This window comes from Parus major, chromosome 12, assembly GCF_001522545.3.
Source record: "Parus major isolate Abel chromosome 12, Parus_major1.1, whole genome shotgun sequence".
Classification (NCBI taxonomy): domain Eukaryota; kingdom Metazoa; phylum Chordata; class Aves; order Passeriformes; family Paridae; genus Parus; species Parus major.
In genome coordinates, this window is record NC_031781.1 from 11,687,138 (window position 1) to 11,698,208 (window position 11,071).

Genomic DNA, 11,071 nt, shown 5'->3' on the forward strand with positions numbered 1-11,071 from the left:
TTGAACACTAAATGGTCTTTCATGTTTTTCTCTGAGCCGTAGTATAAATCTAGACTGAATCTTTTCCAAGAGGTTTGTGTTAGCTGTGACTCAGAAAAACCAGTCCCCTTTAAAGAGGTGTGAAGAGAGAGAGGAAACAGGTTTTTTTTTCTGAGTGCTGCCTACAGCTTCTTGCTGACTGCAGGTTAACCTCAAGGACCTGACATTGCTTATGTGAGTTTGAAAGGGAATCCCCCCACACATCAGCAGATAATGTGGAACATCAGTGTGAGGACTGAGTGGCTTTGAGGTGACATCAGGACCTGAAATGTGTGGGTTTGGGGTGCACTCCTGGCTGTCATTTTTCACTTTCTCAGAGTGCTGAGGCAAAAAAGGCATTTCTCAAGGCAGTTCACTTTAAGTATAAGTGAAATACGGCAGATAAATCCCTTTAACAGGAGGGAACATGTGGTACCGTGCTGGTCTTTGTGCCCCAAGCACTCTTTGCAGATGTTTCTATAGAGCTCTGCCCAGCTGTGGTGGGGAGGTGCGGCAAAAACACTGACACATCTGTTTGATATGGTGTCAAAATGCTGTCAGAATTCTGGGGACAATGCTGTCAGAACAAATGCTGATGATGGACCTGGCTGAAGATTGGTTGTAAAGGATGTCAGTGGAGAAGATAAGAAATGTGTTTGGTGCAGGAGAGGAGAAGAAAGACTGAGAAATTAATAGAAAAGTAGAGTGGTGGAAATGATGACCCAGGAAAGTGGCAGAGTTTATTTGGGACAAGGGTGAAACAAGAAGCTGGAAAAAGAGCTGGTGTGGTTGAGCCACAGAAAACAGGAGGGACTGGATATGTGATTCTGCTGAGAAAGGGTAAGGAAAGGTTGGATCTTGCCTAGATGTGAAAGGAAAATGTGACCCCCAAGGCTACTGATGCAATTACCAGAGTCACTGAGAAAAAAACCAACAAGAGGTCAGGGGAAGCAGCATCCTTTCAAGGCTAAATGATGCAAAACCGCACATTCTGAGAAACATTTCCCACAGTTCAGGAATCCTTTGTAAACACAATTAACCATAGCTCTGATTGTGAGAAGAAAGACAGCTAATGTTGTGTGGAAAATGCACACAGAATGGCTCAGAGACAGTAAGGCTAATGTCAGAAATACAAGGATAGAGCAAGTAGTAGGGTGTAGCTGCAAGTACAGACAATATCTACTTTAAGCCAGATATGTTAACACCATTGAGACACAGTTCTGCAGTATATGGTAATATTTCCAGAGGCAAAAAGTAACACCAGACTCCCTGGAGCAGGTTCTGCTCTCCTGCAATAATTAGTGTAAGGCTGAAAAAAAAGCAAAGCACTGCGAACTCAAAAAATCAGGACAGCAGAGGCTTGTGTTCCAGAGATTGTGTTTATTCAAGGGCTAATTACAGTAGGCAAGAGGTTTCTTAATGCAACAGCGTGAAGGGAGAATAGATTCCTACAGGAACAGACAAATTACAAGGAATTTACCTGTCTTGTACAAATTTGTCTGTCCTTTATCCTTCTTCTCAAATAGCTCTCCAAGTGTTGTGGGTAACTGGTGTCCCTAAGTGGTGTCCACATACTGAGCTTTGAACCCCCTCTTCTTACTGGCACTTATACAGAGGGCTCCAGTGAATTCCACAGAAGGTCTGGTGCAGATATTCAAACCCCCTCTTATGACAAAGGGTCTGGGGGCTCTTGAGATCCTGTCACTGCTTTCCTGTGGGTTGGGGCTGGTCGCTGGAGTGCCTGCAGACACACAAGAGGGAGGCTGTGCGCTCACAGCATTAACACAGGCATTTGCCTATGTAAATTGATCTTTAATCCACTGCCTACGTGGTGCTGGGTACTGGATGTGACACAGTGAAAAGCAGCACTGGACTACCCTAAGATCAATGTACAAGTTCACCTCCGTTCACAGAAGGACTGTGCACCAAGAGGTGATGACTTCTGATGTTGTGTTATGTTTGCAGGTTCTGATCATACGAACCAAGGACAGTGGCCCCAGCATTTGCTCCCTTTAGCAAAACCTGTCCCGCTGACACTGGCTTCCCTGCTATCCATCTTATTTTATCACACTAGATGTAATGTGGCTGTAGCCTTGTCTCAGTACCTAAAGGACCACACACATGGGTCACCCTTTCCTGGCCCAGACCCTGCTGAGAGTGCAGGGTCCTACATGTGCCAGCCCACGAACCTCTGGGCTCCCAGGCTAGCGGAGGCCAGAGCTGTCCTGCTTTCCAGGGGGCAGCTGCTCTCAGTCGATTTGATCCACCGGCATTGCCCGCCCGATGTCGCCGAGGCAACATGATCCCCAGGGAAGTGGGATGTGTTGCCATAGCAACACGATGCTCTTGGCTCCTGCCTCCTTCCATTGACGCCATGGAGGGAAAATCTGGGGCTGTTGGAAGCACTGAGTCCTATCGGGGATGGAAAGTTGGGGTGGCCAAAAGATCATGGCAAAAACAGGCATAAACACCTCTTTGTAACCCTAATTATGAGCAGTTATAGTTAAAGGCTCCGGCTGCTGTTGCAGAAGCTTTGCCAGTGCCTGCATTAATGCACTGCTCTGAATGAAATCATTTATGTCACATTCCTTTATTACTCATGATCACATGTTTTGCTTTATAGTTAAATTATGAATAATCTAAGCAGGATACATCTTAATGATGCTGTCATTCTTATTCTGGATGTATTGATTCAGCAGGTTCTTTCAACACAGACTCTCTGACAGTTAATGTAATGAGCATTTTTAAATAACAGAACAAACACTGAAAGGAGAAAGAGGGAAAATATGTGACTGTCCATAGAAACTGATGACTGCTCCTTTTCCAGAAATGATAGAAAATACTGATTCACTCTCCTTTGACCTTCACAGGAGAAGTTCAAGGCTGTTCTAGCTCTTTTACAGCAGGTTTCCTGCTGTTCCAAGGTGAAGACCTATTATTTTCACCAGTAACTTCCACCAGCTGGCAAGGACAGGACCTCATTATGTCAGGTATCACCAGCTCAAGAGAGAGCTCACCTAGGGCTTATGAGATATTGAGGAAAGGTTGGAAAGGGATGAATCATAAAAGAGTGCCAAGAAATGATGGGGTCCATGAGGCCCCTGGATACACAGAGTCCATCATGGACAGAAGCTGTGTATGGTGTGCATCCTTGAACCAGTTGTCTTTTCCTGAAGCTGCAACACAAATATTAGGACAACATATCTCATTAAGTTTTTGTAACATAATATATTTAGAATAACTGCCTTTGTGAGCAGATAACAATGGAAATGATCCAGACATGAATGTACAGGGTGTTTCCAGAGTAGGGAAGGACTTCACATTAGTCTAGGACCAAGCATGGCGTGGCTGTGACTCTGGCACAGCCCCTGTGTGCACACCCCAACAGAAACACTTCAGGCTGACTGAAGGAGCAGGAGGAAATACTGCAAAGGAAGAGCTGCTCACAGAGCAAAGTGTACAGTAATGACATGATTAATTGCTTGCTGCCATTGTTCAAGTTTTTACAAAAACAGAACAACAAATCCTTTTGGAAAAACTTGGGATTTCTACAGTATAAATAAATAAATATGAAAATATCTCTCACTGTTTGAAGAATAAAGACACTTCTTTATTTATCTTTCAGTGATAAAATGGAGTGTAAAAAAGAGATTTATATCATTGAAAAGACTCTTCTTTAACAAAATTTAACTAGAATGTCTGACTACAAAGTACAATACTTCATAACATCTGTATTGAACATTTATTGGTTCACAATTGTTTGTATGCTCTGAGGAAAGAGATACAGATTTAAAACATTTTATAGGTATTACAGAAAGAAATAGAAAGGGATCATATTTTTGCACTGCAAAGCACTGAAAAGGGTTTCTGGAGCCATGTCAGGACATGGGCAGACATGGATGTCTCTGATGTCATTGTTAGGAGTAGGGAGATTGCTGTGTTTGCACCCTCAGTCTCACCTACTGGCTGACCTGGTATAATCAATAAGAGTTCTTAATAACTACACAAGGAAAAAATCTTTAAAAATTTATAGATAAATATTGCCAGCACGGCTGTGAGGAATCTAAAGATCTTCCTGTACGGACACTAGATGTCAATGGAGAGACACTTCAAAGCAACTGCAACAAAAGGCAGTGCTGCTGCATTCTCTAAAACCAGATTCTTCTTTTCCTCTCTTTCTAATGCAACCCTTCTGGGCTGATAGCCTTGAGAATTAAAGTCAAAAACTCCCTCAGGAGCAGCACTTTACACAGAACACCCATTCAATTAGTTTCCTACACAGACGTGATTTAAGTCCTAGTTGAAGGCAGCAAGCATTTTTCAGCTCTACAAACCAATCATTTTTTGCAGAGACTGACAAAGAGGGATCTGGACATGGTGAGGTGGCCTTATAATCCTCTGCCTTGGATGATAAGATCACTTGTTTCCTTGAATGAAGACATCCAAGTTGCAGTCAAACATCAAATACTTATATAAAACTTAAGAACCTAAAGTGAATTGGAAAACCAGACTAGAAGTGAGAAGTTTCATATCTCCATTATCCTCCCCTAAGATATAGAATCCTCTACCAATATTTTCATAATGTACACCAAAGCACAGGATGTGAAGAACGACATTAAAATAGAACAGGAATTGCTTACTAATTTTCTTTGAAAACTGGTTAATTTGATCTTCATGCTGCACTATGAGTTTAATTAAAACAAGTGCTAACAGCTATAATGAAGCCAGTAAAAGGGTTTTCAGAGGGAAATATAAAAAATTGGGGATTTTGTAGATAAAGCTAATTTTTACTGTTGCAATTTACATTTAATACTGCGATTTCAGCACTTGGAATTACTTAATACACCATGCTGACCTGCAAAATGAGCCCTTTGTCGTGGTGTTGCCCAATGTTTGTGTACAGCACTTCTGTGCCTGGGATGGATCTGTGAACACCAAAGGGCAGGACACAAACACTGACAACAGTGGAATGTGTCAATGGCTTCTGGTGGACCCCAAAACACATGGCCAAAGAGCAAAGGCACTGTGGCTTCTGTCTCAGCAAGGGATCAGGTGCTGCAAGAGGAGAGAGAAATTGAGTCTAGAAGGAGGCTCAAGGTGCCCCACCAGGGGAGACAAGCAAGATGGGGTGAGGGATAGATTGAGGATATAGGGTAAACCTTGAAGGTGAAGGGAAGGGCAATTGTTATTTGACATGCATCTAGTGAAGATACATGACAAATGGCCAAATGCCAAGTGTGAGAAATGGTTAATAACATTCAGTTTACAAAGGTGACAAGAGAAGACGTGAAAACAGGAGCTGTAGCAACAGTGACAGAGCCATACGTGTGTGAGTAGCAGCAGATTGGGACCCAGTACAGAAATGCTCATAACCTGAACTGTGTCAGGTGGAAATGTGAGAAGATGAGGAAGGGACAAGTTTGTACATACAGCAAAAGACAATTTCAGATTTGCAAGCAAAGGCTCAAGGAAGAAATAAATTTCAGAGCTCTTTGGATGACAAACTCCTCAACATCCACAAACTTGTGTTTGAACAGGTTCTGCTGGAAAACACAGCAACTGATAGCTTGGATTCAGATTAGTCTTTGAACAACTCACAGAGAGGATAATTTTCTTTCTTCTCTTAAAATGAAACAATCTGGAAACCTTCTACTTTTATCTAGTAGCAATGTCTGTGTACCCTAACATAGCCCTCCAGTAGGATCAGGGCTACCCAATGAGGACTGGCTACCACAGGACACACACAAAAGTCTGTTCCCACCAGTTCACTCTGCCCAGAATTCATACCAACCTCTGTGGAGAAGGTCTTAATGTAATGTTTTCAGTGCTGGAGCCAGAAACTAAAGTACAACCAAAATGGGTACAGCTTCCACTTTGTATACAAGAGAACCAAGTGCTTGTCTAAATCCTTATTTGAATATCCCCTGTTTACACAGCAGTGCTGTTGCTTAGGGCTTCTCTGACGTGGGAACCATAAACTCTACATCTGCTATACAGTGTTGCTCAGGGTAGTTTAAACAACGTGGTCATCCCACACGTCTTATGTCACAGATACTACTTTTATCTAGATTCAAACGTGTGCCATTTTACATCACAAGTATGACACGATAGTCAGAGGTAGTTATTTTTACATCTAGGTAACACCTAGGTCAAATGATTTTAAAAAATCAGGTATTTTAAGGTTGGTGTTTTCTAATGCCTGAAAATTTTTAATTGTTACCAACAGAATCAGTGCTTTCTGTCAATGAAAATCTGGACATTTATACAGATGTTTCTCTCAACTTGATACTTTGGCATTTATTAACAAATGCAGCAAGGTATATTTCTGAGAATTATCCAAAATATTTTTGATGGACTAAAGGTAGTGTCAAGGCAAAAAATTTCAGCTGACACAAGCATTTATATGTATTTATTTAAAAAAAAGTTGATTTTTTTCTCCTGTCTTTGTACTACTGACAGACACTCCCATATGATTTGTTGAAGTTTACAGTACTCAAGCTATTCACTACTAAAGGTTAACAAAAATACATACTAAATTTTGTTTACTGTCACAAGCAAACCAACTGGTTAGAGCACCAAAGTTTGGTTTCTGAGGTTTAGCACTTTCCTGAGGAGGAACCAAAGAGAGGCAGGAGAAGCGGTTTCATCTTGCACACGGTGTTCAAGGATCTCCACATCCTGCTTGTTCAGCTCAGGATCACTTGTTTGTTACTGTTACTCCTGGTAAAATGCAAACTCAGAAGGTTTGTGTACATTATGCACAAATTTATATGATGTTTATGCACATTTGCAGCAACAGGAGCAAGCAGTGGGCAGAAAAATATTTGAATGTTAAACATAGAAAACTTAAAATGCAAAACTCAGCATGTTTTTTACAATGAGGGTGGTCATCCATGGGAGAAACAGAGCAAGGGAAGTGGGATTTTTTAATCTCTTTATATCTTAAAATGAAGACGGGATACATTCAGTTCATAATGATGTGGCAGCCAAAAAATCTAAGGAAAAGTGTTAGAGAACAAAACAGACAGAATAATTTTTCTGCTGTGTAAAACCAGGGTGAGCCCACATTTTGGGAGGAGGGGACCAGAACTGCACACAATGCTCATGAAAGACACAGAGAAAGCAGCTCAGAAAGGAGCAGCTACAGAAAGAAGCATCGTCCTGGGGAAGCAGCTGCTTTTAGAGGAGACACTGGTAGGACCGTGAGACCTTAATTTTGAGAGGGCTGTGGTAAGATCAAGGTTTAAAAAAATCACAAAGTAGTAAATGAAACACAGGCAGAAACATAATTTGTCAAACCCTGCAATACCAGGAGCAGGGGGCATTTGGTAAATCTGGGAAGAGTGCTCCAGAGCTTAGAAAAAGAAGCGCTGCTTTTATCTAACAGGTATTTAATGTCTGGAACTTGCTGCTGTGACAAACCTTGGTCACTGGCTTCAGCAGAAGGGGGATGTTGAAAACGTGAGGCTGTGTTCACTAATAACTGTCATCAGAATATTTAGTGTTTTCTTGCATGATCCTTGTATGGAATTTGAAGGCAAATGTAATTAATCCAAGATGTACATATGTTTATATAGTGTCTGAGCTCTGGCTGGTGCTGACAGGTTTATGAGAAGTGAAATATTACTCCTTATAAAAGGATTTATTTTACTTTTTAAGGAGCCAGTCGGGAAGTTTAATCTGATTATTTTTCCCCAGTGCAAGACTACACAGACTATTTTGCTTTTCCTGCTGGCAACTTTGCTGCTCCAGCCTGAGCAGGACAAGCACTGAAGCTCCACAACAGTTTCACTAATGACACAACAACGATCTGGGTAGAACAGGCAAAGGGAAGACACTTCACCATTTGGGAGAAAAGACACGTGGTATATATGGGAATAGCTTTCAGCCACTAAGAAATCATTAGGAGAACTATATATTGAATATATATATTGGCAGGAACATGGGGACCAGCTTCATCAGCTACACAAGTCTTATCTAACTCCATACTGGGTGCTGAACATGCCATGAAGCCAGAGGAAAGAAATTGCATTGGTTATGCTGCCTGAATTAAAAATGTAATTATAAAGGGGATGAAATTAAGGCTGCAAGTGCATTTTCTAATTTATTTTCTACCATTCTTTTAATGTGAATGCTTATTATAGTAATAATTTTAAAAGTTATGCAAATTCAGGGAGAAAGAAAGCGTATGATGAGCTCTATGTATGCACAGCAGGCACTGTAACAATTAACTTGATCGCTGACAAGCTTCTCACATATTTGTGTCTCCGATTCTGATGTTCACTGAAAAAAAAAAAAGGTACATAAAGAAACAAGATAAACTGTGTCATAAATCACCTTGAAAATGCACTGTGTGTGACCTTGGATGCTTTTGATTTTGTCTGTTGACCTTCAGGAAGAGGATAAACAGAGCTCTGCTCTTTACTTTCCCCTGAAGCTGATTAGTTGTGTGTGGATATATAAATATCAGGAGGCCAATACAATGTAGCCCTTCACAGACTTAACAATATTTATTGGTAACACGTTTTTTTCAAATAAATAATCAGATTTATATTCACAGACACAAATGAGACAAAATTATCAACAAACATTAAAAGTTAATACAAGAGCTGACTAATGCCAAAAGTGGGAAAGAAAAATAAGTGTATTCCCTTGGAATTAGACTTTCCCTTTTTTTCCTTTGAACCTTCTTGACAGTGCTTTTTACTGATATTTTGTTTTACCATTTTTACAGAATTTTTAAAATACTAATTTTACTTCTTCATCCCCAGCAATATCTTCAGCACCCAACCAACAAAGGGAAGATCTCATCAGAAATCTTTATTTTGTGGGTGGCCTAACCATAGTTTTCTCATTGATCAGAACCTTTCACTGTATCAGTTCTGTCAGTAGCTAAAGTACATATACTGAGCAGTGAAATGTGCTCTTGCAATTTTTGAGACCATCAGACAGGTAATAATGGTAGGAATGGCAAATGAAAAATCAGTATCAATTATCTTTTGAAAAAGGCAATAGAGCAACTGTTGTTCCTGCTGTAAAAAAGAATAGAAATTAAGAGAAACAGCATCATACAAAATATTTGGAGAAACTGATGAGATGTGGCAAAACTACCTTCTGTGCTTTCTAAAAATCTTTTTCACTTTGTATGGATACACATTGTAATCTTACTTAGTGTGAAAATATGGGAGCTGTGTTACAAAGAACACCTTTATGTGCCATGAGATTTGCAACTGGCCTTCCTCACTGAGAACAGGCAGTAAAAGCACTGGATGTGGTGTTCTGGGATCCACTGCGGTGCCCTCCGTGCAGCAGCGATGAACAGGCTGCCTTTATCTGGGACTGCAGTCAGAACCATCTGGATAAGCGAGGGGACTCTTTGGCACACGAACAAACAAAACCAAAACATACAGTACGCTGCCTCAGCCAATTCTGGGCTTCTAAGTGAAATTTTATATTTTGAGTACGAGTTGATTTCTGCTCTTTTATTGTTGAAACAAAAGAAGAATTAAATAAAAATATGTACACTGACAACACGCAGCGGCGTCACTAAGCCAACATCCGTATTCCCCTGGAGTCATGTTTGCACAGGCCTATTTTCTCCCAAGATGAGTTTCCCAGCAACGTCAAACCTTAAGGGCCCATGGCTCCACTCCACGCAGCCCCTGGGCATCTGCCAAACCTCCCTTGTACACACAGATAACAGGTTTTGTACAACAAACACAAGCAAAAATCTGAATAAAGTGCATTAAAATGAACGGGTATCTCCAAAGCTCATGCATATGAGCAATTACGTGGGCGACGAGGCACTGGCATGGGTTGTGAAGAGTTGTGGATGCCCCATGCCTGGAAGTGTTCAAGGCCAGATTGGATGGGGCTTGGAGCAACCTGGTCTTGTGGAAGGTGCTCCTGACCATGGCAGAGGATTTGGAACTAGGTGAAATTTAGGGCTCCTTACAACCCAAACCATTCTGTGTGTAATTTTTCTGAATTTCCTTAATGCTTTATTATTGTCAGACCAGTACTACTGCCATCCTTTCAGACTATATCATGGCTGTATTCAGTGTTTACCAAAAGGTGTGAAGACCTGCACTCTGCTTCTCTTGCATCCACTTAAGAATCGTTCTTTAATAATTCTGAAAAGAACCCAGGGAGTCATAGGTCCTAAATCTAACTCCAACCAAGAATTGGATGGAAGTTCGATTGGATCCCACCAAGGTCAAAAAACCCTCATTCTCCTGCCTCTAGGGGAGCTTTGAAACACCCTTGCATGCTCCGTGGGGAAGGAGAACCTCTGTCCTTGGCTCTGATGAGGCCACAGCTTGACTGTGTCTGGTTCTGGGCCCCTCAATTCAGGAAGAACACTGAGGTGTTGGAATGAGAAGGGACTGGAGCTGAGGATGGCTCTGGAACACAAGTCTCATGAGGAGAAACTGAGGGAGCTGGGAGTGTTTAGCCTGGAGAAAAGGAAGCTTGGGGAGGATCTTACTGCTCTCTACAGGTACCTGAGAGTGTAGCCAGGTGGGGATCGGTCTTTTCTCTGAAAAAAAGGAAAAGAGGACGTGGCCTCAAGCTGTGCCAGGGGAAGTTTAGGTCGGACATTAGGTGTAATTCTTTCAGAGATTAGATATTGGAACAGGCTGCCCAGGGAGGTGGTGGAATCACCGTCCCTGGACTGGACGTGGCCCTCAGTGCCATGGTCTAGACACGATGGCGTTTGGTCAGACTGCACTCAAGGATCTCAGAGGTCTTTTCCAACCTAATTGTTCTGTGATTCTGACAAGAAACGAGTGGATGGGATCACTGATGTGAAATCAGAGAAAAACAAAAATGCAGCAGCACCGGCCAGAAGGCGCCTGCCCGACCTCCATCCCTCCCCACATCCCGCCGCCAGCTTCGGTCCGGACGTTTCCCAACACCGCTTACACCCGGCCCAACCCGCCGTGACTGGGGTTTAACGACTCCGGCGGGCGCAGAACGGCGCCCACCCATCAGTTTCCCAAAGAGCTGATCCATCCAGGCAGGCCCGCAGGAACCACCCCATCTCCTGCCGCGC